The sequence below is a fragment of the Chelonoidis abingdonii genome, chromosome 18 (genome assembly GCF_003597395.2).
Source record: "Chelonoidis abingdonii isolate Lonesome George chromosome 18, CheloAbing_2.0, whole genome shotgun sequence".
Lineage (NCBI taxonomy): Eukaryota > Metazoa > Chordata > Testudines > Testudinidae > Chelonoidis > Chelonoidis abingdonii.
Window position 1 is genome coordinate 11,834,796 of NC_133786.1, and position 14,818 is coordinate 11,849,613.

At 40.8% G+C, this 14,818-nt stretch overlaps 1 long non-coding RNA gene across 3 annotated transcripts in view; it reads left to right on the top strand.

Annotated features, from left to right (window-relative positions):
* Positions 1 to 14,818, top strand: part of LOC142047907 (uncharacterized) — a 183,406-nt gene that overhangs the window by 87,334 nt on the left and 81,254 nt on the right. The window contains exon 4 of one of the 3 annotated variants that reach the window (XR_012657227.1): positions 6,773 to 7,028. The exons of the other annotated variants lie outside the window; for them this stretch is intronic. This is a non-coding gene — a long non-coding RNA (uncharacterized LOC142047907). Of the gene's footprint in view, positions 1 to 6,772; positions 7,029 to 14,818 lie in introns of those variants that run through there. 3 annotated transcript variants of the gene reach the window in all.

Below are 14,818 nucleotides of genomic sequence, written 5' to 3' on the forward strand. Positions count from 1 at the left end.
CCCAAACTTCCTCCCAGAGCCTGCTCTCATATCCTCTTCTGCACCCCAACCCCCTGCCCCAATCTGGGTATTTCACTTTATTTTCATTTACTTCCCATTACTTAAAAAATAGGAGGAGGAGGAAGGAAAAAAGAATGAAAAACACGGCGGGGGGGATAAGAACGAATGTTCTTTTTCGTGGTTGGGTCCTGAGGGGAGGACCCTGAAAATGAAGCGGCGCACAGGGCCCCACTAACTCTAAATCCGCCACTGCATGGGTAAGTTCCACAGAGGCTAAGGTGGAGGAATCTCCAGCTCCAAGCAGTGACACTGAAGGAACGCTACGCCAGCAGTAGCCTCCTTTGGTCCTTCAGCCATGACTGGTGAATCTATGCAGCAGTGGGCCCCAACCACCTCTTCTCTTTCCTCAGCTTACCCTGGGCCAATCTACCTTGTCCAGGTGAGGCATGGCTCTGCTGCATGGACTCCACAGATCCATACTGGATCTCCAGGGTCCCCACTTTCAGTCCCTCAGTATGCTAAGGCATCTGGTGTTCTCATGAGGCTTGGAAAAGAGGAAAATATATGTATGGGGCGGGGAGCAGAATTCCACCACCCATTTTAAAGTTCCGTAGATTCCTGAATTCTGTACATTAAATGTATTTTTGAAGCTCCTTGAATATTTCTGAAACAGAGGTTCAGTGAAAAAGATAAAACCTCTTGGCAAATGGCATCTGGAATTACAAGACAGACAGACACATACGACACACTACTGTAATTTTAATTGCTTGTAAACTAACCCCCTCCCCCCTAGTCTTTCTCCCCCCCCCAACACACACACTTCTCTCTTCCCTCCCTTCTACTCCCTCCCCCCATGTGAGTTAATCTGTTGGCTACATTCTCAGCTTTTCTTTTGCTTCTGGTTTCATTTTCAGATGACAAAATTCAAGGCACACAGCTCTGCTGTCTGGTTGCCACAGCAACGGCAGCCTATTATCGTACCTTGTCATTCATCAAGAAAGAATTGCACTTGACAGAGATAGACCAAAATGCTTGCAATCTGCAGCATTAAAAAAAAGAGAGAGAGAGAAAAAACTGTTTTCTTTTCTTCCAAGTATGTAAAAGGCCTTCGAGGCCTGTTTAGTTACATGTTATATTTAACATGGCTTATTACAGTGGCGATTGTCAATACTTACAGAAATAGATCTTTCCTCTTAAAAAATATATTTAAGTAAATTTCATAGATCTGTCTTACTCCATTCTTTCAAGTCTCCCCTTCAACCCCGATGCAGAATATAAAAGGAAATGGTTAAATGATACCTGTTTTGCATGTTGAATTCTCTGAGTGACCACACAAATGCTGCTTTTCTGCTTAATTATGCCTTGTGTTGGTTAGCCTTCTTTCTCTACTTCAAAAATAATGAGCAGGCTACATAATTGAATTTTATCTTTAATTGATTTAATTCTTCAAGTGTGTGGTGCCTGTGGAATATAAGAGCTTGGGAAGAAAATGTGTGGGCATGTGTTTATGTATAATGTATGTTAAGGTGGGGATTGCTCTGAGCATAAAATCTGTAATCACCCTTTCTGAAGTTGGACCAGTCCCAAATTCATTGTTCTTCAAAGGCAGGAAATTGTAATTATGTGTTGTTTTGCCTACCTCATCTTTGCCATTTGAATTAACCCAGATTAATTCCTGAAATATGTAGCCTAATACCCTTTTTGTTACTGAATGCACTTATATGCTGAAACTCCGAGAATTATTATTTTTAAGTCTGACTGTTTTCCTAGTAACTGTATGGTGGTTTAAATATCTATAATAGGGTTTGCTATTTTGAACCAGAGTGTTCCCTTACATTGGTCGATTTGCTTGTTAAAGGTGGGATATGTTGTAAAATACTTTTATTGGCCATGTGGTATTTTAAGTACATACCCTCTTTGCTTGAGTTTTGAATCTCGGATTGTTGAATCTTTTGTCCCAGAGATCAGAAAAGAGGAAAGAGAGATAGTGAAGGAGGAAGATAGAGTGCACTTAAAAAAAAAAAAAAATCATTGCACAGATTCTACTGTGAACTCTGTTTATTTTCGAGAAGTGTTATAATCAGCCTTCAGGTCTGAGGTGCCATGAGCGTTTGAAGATCACTTTCTGCTCCCCACCAGAAAAGAAATATGCGTGCTGCTCTCTTTTGATATTAAAGCCTTTTCCCTACACCAGCTCCCACAGGGGTAAGGGATACAAAGGAAAAATACACAGTTGTGATTGCACAAAATCACATGCAGATCTTTTCATTAGAGAGGTGCTCAGTGCATTCTATCTGGGAAATTCTCCAGAGGACACATTCTTAACATTTCAGATTTACAAACCTAGGACACTTCTTGACATGGATCTCAAATTTATTTGCAGCCCCAAAACAAAGAAAGGCAGAGAGAAAGAGATGCACTTAAATGGTTAGTTCCTAGAGCCACTTCTGAACTTTTTACTTTAATATTGCCACAACACCAGTGTTCATTTCCTGTTCAACTTCAGCCCTACCTTTTGATTTTTAAATCTCCCTTAGGCTAGTGGTTTCAGCGGACAAAGAAATGAACAGGCAGAAACAATTAAACTAGCAGATACAGTGAAAACCAACACCACAGCACTTTCACAGAAATTGCAGCATATGAATGAATTCTGTCATGGATTTGATGTTCTAGCAGTCAGTCTTATCCTTACAGGTTTTTCCAGCCTTCCTTTTGGCTAGAGGAATTCTGTTTTCCCTTAGGACCTCATAAATACATACAGGCACTGAAAATATTTTATCTGCATATTAATATTACATGATAAACTTTGGGGAGAAGAGAAAAATCCTAAATCTAGATCTTCTTAATTGCAAAATGGCTCCTTAAATCCTTTTAAAATGTCCACATGCATCTTTAAGAAAAATTAGAATTTGGAATGTTTATACAGTCCTGCACAGTGCAAGTTAGCTATCCTTAAATTAGCAATTCAAGTTGGTTTACAGCCTGAAAAGTTTGTAACAAGACACAAGTGTTATCTGTTAAGAAAGAAATAGATTTTTTTTATTGTCAGTGTGTCTGTGCTATTAGACAGAGTGGCAGCCAAAAGCCAGCTATAAAAGCACTTTCAGGAGGAGGACGAGGCTATTGAGCATTAACAAAGAAATAATTAACTCACTCAAAAACTAGCCTTTATCCATCACTGCTTTAGACTATTTATTTATTTTGCTCAAGTATTTATGTATCTGTTGATCAACTCCTGCCACACTTGGGGAAAAATTCCATTTAAGTCAATACTTAGCTCTGTTACAGCACTTTTCATCCGTAGATCTCAAAGCACTTCACAAAGAAAGTCAGTGCCATTATCCCCATTTAACAGATGGAGAAACGGAGGCACAAAGAGGTAAAGTGCTTTGGCCAAGATCAAACAGCAGTCCGGTGACAGAGCTGAGTCCAAGTCCAGTGCTCTTATCTACGTTACTGAGTATTTTTAACCCTACATTTTGATATGTCTACAGAAAAGTTATCCTAACTGTGCAGCTGGTAATGTTCATAGATTCACAGATGTTTTTAAGGGCAGCAGGGACCACTATGATTATCTAGTCCCACCTTCTGCATAACCCAGGCCAGAGAATGTACCTACCATCCAATGCTGTGGCAGCCACTTCAGTTTTATTTGAACTCTGGAATATGGGAGATGGTTGAGTCTCCGAAGCCAAGCTTTGAGAGCACATTTGGCCCTTCTTCCAGCATTGATGTTAGCCTTGATCTCTGAAAACAGTTCCAGTTGGAGATATGCTTTATAAGGGTCTGATTCAATAAAAAGCCAGTCCTGTTCTGGCAGTGTGGCGATCCCATGCAAGCCTTCGTAAGCCTCTAAAAATTGACTTTGCAGGTGAGGAAAGCTGTTTCGAGGACTGAGCTGAGGTTGCACTGGATGAGAGTCAGATGGAGTTTTACTGAATCCAGCCGCCGCTGTCGGCACAATAAAACACCTCTTGAAAACCAAAAACTGTTTGGTTTGTTTTCTTTCTGCATAATAGTTAGGGCGGGTTTATTTATTTATTCTGCCCCCCCCCCCGACTGTAGTGAAAATTTGAAGACTGTTGTTAGTAAACTTAAAACACTATAGCATGATGTGAGCTTATCCGAAGTTCAAAGGAGATGGGAGGTGATAGTGGTGCCCTGGAGCGTGTCTGAAATTAAAATGTCATGTGAGTTAGGGGTGTCAGAATTTTGATCTGAGTATAGTACAATTCATCTCAGTTAAGTGTTTTCACAATCAGGGTCTTAAGAATTGATCCATTGAATTTTGCTGCAGGAAGGACTTTGGAATTTGGCCCATTAATAATATTTCACATTCACATAGCACTTCCAATCTAACCGGATGTCAAAGCACTTTCATAAAATGAAATATTTTTTTTAATATGAGCACAAGCTGGGTGGAGACCCGGCAGAGATGAAGCAGGCAGGCTTAGGGTATCTACAGCAAAGGGCATTGTAGAAATGATCTCTCCTCTACCACTGAGTAAGTAGGCTACCAGCCCCCTTAGGCCAAAGAGTTGTAAATGTAGGACTGGTTTTGGATCCCAAATAGCTCCTAGATTCTTAGGTTGCATTAGTGGCCAGAATTAGCTTTCTTTTGTAAGGGGAAAGTGGCCATTTCTCTCTGACGTGCATACCAGGCCTTGGTGACCTGAAGACTGGATAGCACTGATGGCTCTGCATGAGGTTAACTTTGAAGACCACTAAGCAGCTACAGCTCATGCAGATGTGGCTGTCCACTTGTTTGTTGGTGTTAGTCAGAGAGCACATCTCATTCCAGTTCCCTAAAGACAGCACTGGCTCCATAATTACTCCTAATCAAAGTACTTTCTCTGGGTATTTAGCTGGGTCCTGGATGCTTGAGGGACCCTATTCCTATAGGCTGTTCATGGTGGCTGAGGTCAGCTGGGACACTTTTGCTGATGGTTCCCCAGCTATACTAACCCAGGAACTGTCAGCAAAAATGGCCCAGCTGACCTCAGCCACCATGGAGGACATTGTCAGTGTAAGTTCCTCAACTCACTTCCAATTCTGATCCACCAGAGCCTGAGTTCTTTGAACTTCAGGTTTGAAATGATAGCCTTAAAAAAAAAACAAAAAACCAAAAAAAAAAACCACACACCTCAGACTTCTGCTTGAGGAGGGCATTTGTGGGATTAGTGTATATTTTGTTGGTGGGTGAACTCAGTTAAAACCTAGGAGAGGCTTTTTCACACCATGCATAATTAATCTGTGGAACTCATTGCCCCAAGACATCACTGGAGACAAAAGATCAACAGCATTCCAAAAGGGTTATGCATTATATGAATAATAAGAACCTCCACAGCTACCAAAGAGTTTAAAGCTTTAATTTTGATCTACACAGTCTTTAATGACATAGGCCCAGCCTAGATGAGAGACCAGCTCTCCCCCACATGCAATGCTGCACAGCTGAGGTCAGCACAGGCCCTTGGTTTAACAAAGAGAGAACTGCTAGTAGGGCATTCTGTGAGGTCCTTTGAATTGGGAACTCTTTGGTTCAAAATACCTCTAATCCAATGCAAAGCTCCTTGATTCTCCCTAGCTTTGGGAAGGGAGGAGGGAGCTGAGCAGGATAGTAGCGAGGAGGGATGGTGCTGCTTATTTTCTGTTTGGTCACTGTTGGTTGGGTTTGAGATGAATTACAAATCCATTAATTTTACCTCATCATAATTTTTGGCAAAGGAAGGTGACTAGGGCCTGGAATGAATATTCTTAGTAGATGTTTCCCCATTAAATAAAATAAAATGGGCTACAAATATGTAATGGTTTTAAATGCTGCAACCATGAGGCCCTAAACCAATCCCTGCATGCTTGGCATTAGGAAAACACATCCCCTAAGGGAAGGTTATTCCATTATGGCAGTCTCTTGCTCCTCCCTCTGAAGCAACTGGTGTTGGCCAGTGCTAATGGCAGGAGATGGACCATTCGTTTGACTGGGTATGGCAAGGTTTGTGTTCCAAAGTCCTGTGGGTTATTTTTTTCCCAAAATTGTCCAGCATCAGAGCGGGGCCCCTGGTTTAAATTGAATAAATACATGTATGTCTGTATTTATCATTTCATCAAACACTAAGAAATACAATGGGATGCATATTCCAATATCGGTCAGTGACTCATTGTGTGACCTTGGAGTCAAATCCCTTAAAATTTAAAAACTACATCTAGTAATTATCAAGTCAAGTACACAAAAATTAAGGCACACAGATTAATGGATGGTGTGAAATTTTTGACCTGAGCCTTAAAAGTTTATACATGCATAAAATGGGTTTTGATTTTTTTTGCTGCTTTACCATTCCTCACAGATGGGTGTAAGGCTCAGTTGAATTCATGCTCAAACATTTACAATTAACTGGACCCTATTTTTATATTGGGGCAAACCAATCCACCACATTTAAACATCTCAAATGTTTGGAAAGTTTGCATTACAGTTTGGAGCCAGATCCAAATGTCGTGGGTCAGGAATCAGTTTAATAATTAGATGGAAAACTATTTCCAGACAAAATACCTGGAAAATTTTAATGAGGTACCAGAGTGGGTTGTTGTGGTCTCTCTCTCTGTTTTATAGGTATCAGTCTAACATGTTAAACAGTAAGTACCTTTTTGTTTCATGATCATCATCATCAAATCATTTTGGCAGCTATTCCAACTGGATTTCAGAGCGTCTCCATCTTTTCCTCAAATTCCTGTTCTCACTATATTGTTGTGTTAAAAGCCTGTATCTGATTCCTCCTAGAGGGACTCCATTAGCTCCCAAAAAGAAGATGTGTGATCAGAAGAGCCAGCTGGTTAGAACCCCTAATGGCTGCTGGACTACCACACCCCATACTCTTACTTTAAAAAGTTCCTACATAAAAAGCGACACAAGAGACAGAACTTGGAGGCTTCACAAGTGAACAGCCAAGAGAATGAAAAGGCCTTCTATACTCTTTTTGTTTGTTTAAACATGACTACATTAAGCACCTCTGCATTATTTTAAAATTTTCTTGACTAGGAGTGGGATTTTTCAGAATAGCCTTCGGAAGTTAGGTGCCAATGGGAGCTGAGCATCTAACTCCTTTAGGCTTACTTTAAAATCCCAGCCTTCAACTGCTGTAAATTTTCTGATGTTAGATTTTTGTTGCAATTTTGGAGTTAAATGAAAAAAAATCTGGAAAAAAAGTCAACTAAAGTTTGGTATGTTTTTTGACCAGTTCTATTATTGATAAATGTTTCTCTATGCAACCCAAAGAAAGAGTAGCCATAACTGCTGTTGTAAATGCCCTTGTTTCGTCCTGTCTGCAGTTTTAATTTTGAGGACATAGTGGGCTACTGCTTTTGCTCCTGTACTTTTGCCCTCACAGATACCTGCAAGTGCACTTTGTACAACTAAGATGTCTATGCATTATTGCCAACCTCAGGCCTCCAAAATTGTGAGATTATCTTAAGTCATGAGATTTTTTTTAAAAAATATGCATTTTGGATTTGCTTTATTTGCCTTACAGTTTTAGAATATTTAGGTTACAGTTGGGTCACATTTTCAACCTTTACTCTGCAACCATAAGGGCTAGGAACCTTTTTAAAAAAATAAAAGCTGAGATTGTCACATAATTACATGATTCCAGGAGCTGGATTTCAAGAAAAACACCAAATATTGTCAGACTCAAGATAAGATCAAGAGAGCTGGCAGTCTATGGTATCAGATAATTAGACATCTAGGGACTATAAAATGTATCTACAGAATTACATCCAAGGACTAGAGTCCACAATTATTTGTGCTTGCATCACTGCTGATGCTAAATAGGAGACCAAGTTGAGGCCCATCTGATGATCAGAGTATTGGATATTCTTGCAATATAGATGTATGTTTCTGTAACATCAGAAGTTAATTGTTTTGCAAGATTTTTTTGTATTATTGAAATATAAAACAATAAAACTATGTTTTGTTTACCTTCACAAATCTCCTTGGTCTTGTTTTTGGGCTTGGCCATTTAAATTTTATTTATATTAAAGTAGCATCTACAGATTACAGCCCCCTTGCAATATGCATAATATAGACATAAAGTAAAAGACAGTTCCTGCCTTATAGCATTTATAATCTATCTGCAAGGAAGGGGGATGGGATTCATGTACCAACATAAGCCCCATTGATCTCCAGTGCATGGCTGCAGGAATCCTTCCACGTGAAGTGTGCTGCAGTATCAAGGCTGTAAAAAAAATAGGATCAAAATCCAAAGTCCTTACCTATAATTTACTTAAGCAAAACTCCCATTGATTTCAGTGGGAATTTAGTCTGAGCAAGGACATCAGGACTTGGCCCATGATCAAGTTCAGATTTTGTGAATGAGAATTAAAATCCACTATCAAATCAGTGTCCCAAGCAAAAAAAAACAAAACAAAACAAAACAAAACCCAGAGCTTATTACAAACGCTTGATATTTTACAATGGAAAATACATGGAACAATAAATACCTTTCTTCTGGATTACAGGTATGCTTTCCCCACTGCTCCTGCCACACACAAGTACAACAGCAGAATAGTTACAGCACAGATGGATTTTGACATTGCCCACCCCTCAGGGCAGAATAACTTCTCCTTCCAGTTCAAGAAAAAGGGGGCATTCTGTGGAATAAACAGATTTCTCAAAAGAAATTCTGCGCTCATGGCAAAGTCCCTATTGATTGCAATGAATGCAGGATCAGAGCTCACCTCTTGCATGTCTAGAAAAACACTGACTTCACATTTTTTTTTATTTTGCCTTTAAAAATACCTGTTAATTAACATGTGTTATTAAAAGCACGTGTGATTTATTGAGAGAGAATTTACCCTGAAGGGCTTGGGAAGGCTTTAGATTTATTGTTCATTATAGGCCAAATCCCAAGAGGTTCTGAGCACCCACAGTTCAGTGTTCACTCAGTGCATAAGGTGCTTGCAAGAGATCTGTTTCATTCTGTGTCTGGTTCCAGCTGGCTACGTACCACAACAATAGCTTCACAGCACCTCAGCCACACTGCCTGGGGAAGCTCAGCCCTTAAAGGCACTGCCCCTATTGCCACACGCAGTTTCAGCAGGAATCCTATTGGTGTTATTTGCATAAATAGGGTCTTCTCACATGACTAACATGATCAGGCAGGCACCCAGTTGTTAGGCAGGTAAAATGTCCAATGAAGTCAGCTGAAGTTTTGTCTAAGGGTGGAGTTAGGGCCCTTTGTGAATATCTAGCTGGAGCACCTGTGAGATCAGACCGATTGACCAATTAAAGTCAAAGTTACTAAGCAATTCTGAAACTCAAACCATACAACAGCTGTGGTGGGAGGGAGAATTGGTCACTTGTATATCAAATTAAAAAGGGGCTAGGTTCTGATCTAAGTTATGCTGATGTCAATCCGTTGCCTATAAGAGTGGTACACTGGTATAATAAGCATCAAGAAAATGATGTGAAATCTTCATCTGCCCATTTTTGGTTAATGAGGTGAACAGTGCCAAAAGTTGCCTCTAATCATGCCAATTAATTATTGGCAGTTTCACAAGACAGTTCGAACTTTCCCCACCCTAGAATTCTTGTATAGCATCACGCTTGCTGAGGCTACTGTGCTTATTGTGCCTATAAACCCATAGCTCAGCTGAAGCATTGAATGAAAAACCCAGAGAAGTCATTTTCACCTACGTATGCCCATAGTTTTTTTCTTCTTTGTTTTTTTAAACCCCAAATAGCCTGTACAGAAAAAAATGACTGTAAATCATAGAAAAAAGAGATGTATTAAGGAAATGCTCGTAAACAGAAGCGTATGAGATAATGAAACTGGCTACTAGGATAAGCATATTTATTGGGTTTGTTATGTATCTAATGTAACAACAGTAAAATGTCTGAACAACTCCATGTGTGGTTCTTTCACACTCTTTGATCACACAATTCCCCCTTTAATTCAGATGCAGTAGAGCTTAAGTGCCTTCATTGATGTGTTAAGTGTGGAATGATTTTTGTATAAAATTAAAAAAAAAAAAGACCCCATTATGTGGCCAAAAAAGCCTTGTGTGCATTTGTTTATTGAGACAGGAAGTCGGTTTCCCACACCGAACAACTGTGCAGAGATGCTGAAAGATTGTGTAGGGAAGAAAAGTAAAGGAAACGTAATTTTCTACCTGGCAGAAATCAGCCTTTGGAGGAAGACGTAGACAATGAGATCTGGGCTTAAACCAAATAATAGAGGCTGATTGATTTTAAGAAAATGCTCCACACCATTTATATGGGGGTTTCATGTGTTCCTTTTGTTAGTAAAATGCTGGGCTTTGGAATAAATGGCTTTGTAGTCTGCCTGGCCTTTAAGTGCTCCTTCCGCTATTACATATCCCAAAAGTGAAAGCACCAAGAAGAAAGCCTGTCAGGTGAAAACACAGGATTTAAATATATTTTTTTTAAAAAATACTTTATTGCTAAAGTGACACTTGACTCTTTTTTTTAGTTTGTTTTTAACCAGATTTTAGATGACCATAGAGGAAATCAGTGGGGAGGGTCCTTTCAAACAAAGCCCTAGAGCCTCAGCTGGTGCAAATCAGCGTAGCTCCATTCATTCAAGTCAATGGAGCGATGCTGCTTTGCTCCAGCCAAGGATCTGGCCCACAAGCTGTAACAAATGCATCAACTTTATTTTTATGGGGCCTGAGTCTCCTATTTAAAAAGGTGTAAAGGGATGGGAATAAAGTACTGCTTTTTCAGCATGCTACTTTAGGGTTAGCGGTAACAATTATATATTGTCATTATTAATTTATTTGATTTTTTTATTAATAAGAAAATATAATCAGGTATATATTGATCTCCTGCACTGGTCCTACCCAAGGGTATGAAGATGATCGCAATTATCACTAGTTATTTCAGTAGCCTCTAGCAACTAAGATGGGAGATCCATTGTACTAGGCACTGTATACAAACATAGTAAGGGACAATCCCTGACTCAAACAGCTTAGTCTAAATAGAGAACGCAGACAAAGGGTGAGAGGGGAAACAGCGGCATAGAAAGGGACATGACTCACTCAGGGCCACGCAGTATATTGGTAGCAGAGCCAGGATAAACCTTAGAATTTGGGGGTTCCACATTTTTGTTTCATGTAAAGATTTCACAGTGTTTGCTCAACAATTATGGCTTCCACCTGAAAAGACTCCTGCTTTTGTGTGAAAACTACAAAAGTCCATGTGGGTGAATTTCACATGGCGGCAGATGAATCTGTGCAATTTCCAAACCTTTCTTTCAAAACCCATGTTTGCTCAAATGAACAAACAAAGCCCTCCAAAGTACAAATTGGGCAGATGTCAAATTAGCCCCCGAATGAAATTTGTGTTTAAAGGTCATGGGGAAAAAATGTTCTTGGCCTCTCAGGCCATCAAGGGGTTAACTGGTTTACTTAGAGTATTATGGGTAGGACCCAAGCTCCAACCCCCATGACTTCCTGTTCAATGAGTGTTTTTTCCCCACTCTCTGTTGTTTAGCATGCAGCATGATCCCAGCCTGCAGCACGTTCCCAGCCTGCAGCACTCTGAGTCGTGTGTGTTTCTGGTTCATAGAATGGTCCCTTTACAAAACCTCCAGTAATGATACTAGGATCATAGTGTCACCATTGCATGGTCCCTTTCTGTGACACCAACTGAGTTGTGGAGAAGTAAGTTCCACAAACTTATTTTTTAACTTTGCCTGAATGGCAGGTTCCTTTTAAAGGTTGGGGTTGTGTGTGGGGGGTGTCCATGCACATGGTAACTGGTGCCAGCACTTCACTCCTTTTTGTTATGTTCATGGCATGTGCAGAAATTAGAGACAAAAATAAAATACCCTTGGTGGAAGATTACACAATAATGCTACTTTATTTTTGAGAACTCACAATGCTAACACAAGACCCTCCTCCCCAAAACAGAGAGGCACAACCCACCCTACTTTGTTGAAGGCTGGCTTTGGGCAGGACAAGGAAATCCCTTAGGATTTAAAGGGAAGTTTGCAATTTTAACACAATACACCACATTTTTTTGCCAGCATGATCCTAGCCAGGATGAGAGGGAGGCTATAAAACAAAAGTGCCCATCTTCCTAACTCACTCCCCCTTTTTGCTTGCTCTTGGCCTCCCTGACACACAGCCTTCCCTTCCATCACCCAGTTCTTCCCTCAGCATTTCCCAAGCCCTATTACATGCTAGTTCCTTTCAGCCCCTCTCCCTACGCTCATTCCGTTGGTGTGCATTACACGACGGCCTGATCGCACTCTCTCTTATTATGAAACACATGGTATGTTGCTGCTGCGTGTGAAAAGCTGCAGCCAGGCAGAAGTCACAGGACTGTTGTGGTTTGTTATTTTAGGGAACCCTGATAAGTGCAACTTTATTCCTAGTTCCATGTTAGCTGGAACTGGGGTCCTTTCCCCTACGCATTACCCTGTTTTGTCTTCCTTGTTGAAATGATCACTAAAAGCACAAGCTGTCACCCCCATAATAAGGATAGTGCTATGTAAACAGGAAGAGAAGGGACTAATTGCCCTCCACTGCCATTGACTACAATGGGGTCTATAGCTATGACTATAGGAGTATTGGGCAATAGGCACTTTGAAAGATCAGATCCTGGTTGCGGGAGAAAGGGAGTTTGCACTGAGCTTAGCTTTCCAGCACTGAATATGTATCAGATCTGAAATATTGCTCTGTTCATCTGTCACTACACAGAGACAGCACCGTCAAGTGGATTGAGTGGAAGACTGGGCATTGGGAGTCTGCATCTTGAGTAAGTTAGGCCCTGCTCATTGGGGCAGGTTATTTCAAACTCTGCACCTCACTCTCAGATCTGTAAAACAGGGACAGTAATATTTAGCTCCCTCTCTATAGCTGAAGTAAATGAGAGCTGCAGGCACCTGGCCAGATCAGGTTCTTAAACAGTCAGACATTTTGGGTGGCATTTTTGAAAGAACTGAACATTTCTCTAACTTCCACTGAAATTGACTTTGTTGGGAGCAAAGGTAGGCTAACACAGGAATGCTTTTGAAACTAACACCCTTTAAATGCTGTTAACTAGAGTTTCTTCTAGATTTTGCAGAAACTGCCTGAAGAAATTATTTAAAAGAGCAAGTTATTGTATTTTAGGCCAGGCTTCAGCTCAGAAAAGTCCCAATCCCCACTAGTATCTATTTCCTGCCTTTGTTATTTCCTTTTCCTCTCCCACCCTTTGTCGTTCCTTAGCTAAAGAAAATTTGGCTTTTCTAATTGAAATCAAGATTCAGCTGATGTAATTTGAAATGCCTGAATGCTAAACCCCTGGAATGATGGGATTTTATCTAATAGAAATGCCAGCAATCTTTTCCTCCTGCATGGCGGCATCTAAACCCAGCACATTAAGTCAATGAGAAAGATAAATGTATGTCTCTTACTTGAAAAGCGTCGTCATCCTGCAGTCGTCAGTTGGCCTTTTTAAGGTGATGTGAGGAAAAAAGTATATTTGCAAAAATTAAGCATATATTGCCAGTGCATATAGCATAGTGTTAATGGAATATCCATTTCAGACACTCTCAGTGGCCACCTTCAAACTCAAGACTTGGGGTAAAATTTTCAAAATGCTTATGTGATTTAGGCTCCTATGGCCCAGATTCTCAAAAGTATTTAGGTACCTAACTCTAACTGAAATCCACGGCTGTATTTAGGGTTAGATGACCCAGATGACCGCCCTGGGTGCTGGGCATGGAGGGTGCCAGACTCGGGGTGCTGTTTTGTTGTTAGTGACAAAAGGAAAAGAAGGTTTGTAGTAAAATGTTTCAGGTATTCGGTATGTGGATTCATTTTTCACTAGCCTCCTAGAATGTTCTGGACCTTTTGTACAATCTCATGGAACCCTCCAGACTTTGAGAACTACCTTTTCCTTGAACCTTCTAGAATGTTGTCAGCCAGGCCCTCGCAGGTGTATAAGGGGTAAGGTGTCGCCAGTCAGTCACTGAGATATAACAATGAAATGAAGTGAAGTGAGAGCCCAGCTGTGATACTGTGAAACTTGTTTTATTGTGCAATTGTGTGTGTGTGTGGCGGGGGGAACTGAAGACGTTCCTTGCCTGGGATGCCATTTGGTCTAGGGCCGGCCTTGCTGAAATCAATGGGGGCTAAGTGCCTAAATACCTTGGAGGGTCTTATCTTAAGTGGAGTCAAATCCCTGAACTTTGTGCACACGGATATTTTATTGGCTAGCCTCTCCGTTGTGTGGCTAACTAAAGGCTAGGTTGTGATTAGCCCTAACGCGACTGTAGTGAGGAGGAAAGATTCCCCCACCACCTTTGCGTTGGTTAGGGTTACCTGGATTTTGCATTCGGCATCTCAGTGCAACAGAAGGGCTCTTCCTCCCTTGAGCAAGTGAGTAGGGCTGCGACTATGCAGAACCATGGCTCCGCCTCCACCCATATGCACCTGCTGGATGCTAGAGAACAAGTATGGTAAAGGGCTGCTAATACAGAGGCACTGTCCCTCAGAGGGGTGTGTCTGAGGCAAAATCCCTCCTGAGGCTCCTTCAGGTGCTGCTGCTGCACATGCTCCATCTCTTGCCTAGGGCTCTGCTTGAGAGCAAAATCTCAACCTAATAAGCTTGCTTCCCATCTCTCCTTATTTTTAAGGGCCATACTGGTATTTACATTGCAGTTGCCTACAAAATGAAGGTCTCCCACAGTATAGCTTGTGTGTTTCCCACTAAGAAGGCAGGCCCAGGTTAATAACTGGTTTTAATGGAATTGTTATGTCTTAGTCTGAACAATATCAGTTATTGAACTATGAGCAAGGTCAAGAAGACTAGAAAATAAGA